We start from the raw sequence: 2908 nt of genomic DNA, 5'->3' as shown, positions 1-2908 counted from the left end.
GTATCGTTTTTTCGGCGGGTAGCGCACTGAGGTGTTTGTGAGGTTTACAAAATGTCGTGAATTGGACGAAAGCTCTCTGATGAAGGGTCTAGGCCCGAAACGTCAGCTTTTGTGCTCCTGGGATGCTGCTTGGCCTGCTGTGTTCGTCCAGCCTCACATTTTGTTGTCTTGGAATCTCCAGCATCTGCAGTTCCCATTATCTCTGAACCTCTCTGATGAAGGGTCGAGGCCCGAAACGTCAGCTTTTGTGCTCCTGGGATGCTGCTTGGCCTGCTGTGTTCGTCCAGCCTCACATTTTGTTGTCTTCGGAATGACGGTTTATGTTGAAAGGTTCCTACGACTCCTCTTAATTAAATGGGGTGAAAGAAGCTGGAATCGTTGCAAATAAGTGGAGACCAGGAAGGCATAAAATAGGTTCTATATTCTCACTCTTACGGATGAAAATTAAACTTTGAAACCAATGAACTATCATTGTCTTTCAACATTTCCAACAAAATGCAAATATAGAAGTTCTTTTTGTCGTAGCGAATAATTCGATTAAAAATCAAACATACAGAACATACAGTGCAAGGGGGTGAAATGAAACATTGGGATGAGTGGGTTCAGATTGGGCTGCACAGTTAGTGTAATAGCCCCTCAGAGGGGGCTTCGACGCTGGAAAATTGCATCTTCTTGTCGCTTTTGTGGTGCAATTGAGAGATTTAAATTGAGTAAGTGATGTTTTGCTGAACGCAACTTAGAAACGTGACGAACGATGGATTAATGTATAATGTAGCAATATTATTGAGAATTGCTATAAATTCATGCGTCATAAATTTGCTTGAGGGTAAAAAACGAGCACAAATCTGCATAATGGCCGCAGTTACAATGAAACTTTCCAAGATACTCTGACACAGAAAGCGTCATTGGGCTCCAAGGGAGTACACTGCCCTTCAAATACCTAGTTACTTAGCACACTTATTAAACTTTCTTTTGGCAGCCTAGTGGAATGATGCTGTGCCAGCTACTCCATGGATTTTTTTTTAAAAAATCATTCGTGACCGCTACTGGTGACGTCTTTCTCCATACAGTAGTACCAGAAAAAAGGTAAACGACTAAGCACGTCTTTAGTGCATACATTTTAAGTTAATGGTTTGGAACTTATTGCTTTTGCACCTCTGTGTCCGTCAGTCACTAGCATTGCGTAACTTCTAAAATCAGGAGGGATTTGAAATAGATCCACGCAATCGGAACAACATTGCGTGACGATCCAAAGGATCTTGTCACATGGATGACAGTTCCACCTTCTCCCCACCCCAAGACCAGGAAAGGATCAATCACATTCTCCTTAGAATTGCCTGATCTTCGTCCTGTACGTGAAACAAAATGAACAACCCTCCCAGTCTTTTTTTGCAAAGAATGTCCTGATAGATAGTTTCGTTCCATTTGGAATGATATTTGGATAACTCTTCAGCTATCTGTGGCCTATTCTGGATTGGGAAATTTTTCTTCTACCTCTGATTGACTAACGTCTCTGACTCCAGTAGATTTCTTTAAAAATCCTTTATTTACACTTTAGTACATTTGGCACTTACAGGCAAATAACTCTTCCAGCTCTCAGATTCTTGCACAGGATATGTGCTAATAATGCTGATATCACTGGTGATCACCATGCACATCACTAACTCAGTTCACATAACTCATTTCAGTTGCAAGCTCTGGTGCTGTGTGAAGTTGAAGCGATTTTCTAGAACAACAACAGACCGATTTCTTGTCCCCCCCCCCCCCCCCCGTACTTAATAACAAAATAAATTACTGTGCATGCTGGAAATCAAAAACAAAAACAGAACATTGCTAGGTCTGTGGGGAGAAAGCAAAGTTAACACTAAGCCCAGTGACAGTTCTTCAGGATGCAGTACTTGGTGTCTCAATTCTTAATTGTCTTAGTTACCTTTAGTATAAGCACATCTTTTGTTCTCTTTTAATCTTTCGATAATGAATTTTTGAGCATTATTTATCTTCCTTTCTGCACTGCCCATGTTCCTAAGATCCTTGCTACAATGAATATCAGAACTTCATATAATTAGGAACTCACCTGGAGTTGAATTGCACAGGATTGACCAATTAGCAGGTACACTTGTTTTCCAACTAAGGAAACCCTCCAGAGAGAAAGGAGTCTCAGCTGGGCCATTGTTGGCGATGGAGAGAGAGAAAGGGCACTTGTGTTGAGGAGCCATGTCAGCATTTACTGAAATAAAAGAAAAACACAGCTGTCTAGTCACCATTACAGGTGTGGCTAGGTGGCTGTGGTGACTGCAAGGGTGTGGCTGGTGCAGGGGGAGACTTAACAGCAATTGTGGTGCTCTAGTCCAGGTGATCTGCCACTAGAAGACCATCTCAAGTGTTGCAAATTTGGGTACAGTACTTGTGGACTGGAAGGCAGGACATTAGAATTTATTTGTAAAATGAAGGGGATGAAGAGTGCACAGTGTGCTTTTTCTAGGCTTCGAAATTTTTTTAAACTGTCTGCAAGCAGCAGCAAGTACAGAGTTTCTGAAATTGAAACATTTGTGAACAAAGGCTGTTTGGTTAGCAACCCAGGCAGTAGTCTTGTTTTGTGATTAAGGCAACTGGTTTGAATATCAACCAATTAATTTAAACCAGGCAATTAGAGACTTTTAAAAAAAATTAAATTTAAAATTTGATGGTTTTGACAACCTAGGACCATTCCTATCTAAGAAACTAAACTGGTAGGTCATCAAGGGTATAAAAGACAGTATTTAAAAATTGGTGTGATAGCAACTGCCATCTGTTGACAATCAGCAGCCCTAAAGAGAAAATCACTGGCTCTCACAAAACCATCATCTGACTAAAGGTACAGTGGCACTCTTAGCTAATATTCCTGACACAAGAATTTGAAGGAGAAAGG

Source organism: Stegostoma tigrinum, chromosome 26 (genome assembly GCF_030684315.1).
Source record: "Stegostoma tigrinum isolate sSteTig4 chromosome 26, sSteTig4.hap1, whole genome shotgun sequence".
Classification (NCBI taxonomy): Eukaryota; Metazoa; Chordata; class Chondrichthyes; order Orectolobiformes; family Stegostomatidae; genus Stegostoma; species Stegostoma tigrinum.
Note: the sequence above shows the minus strand (reverse complement) of the source record.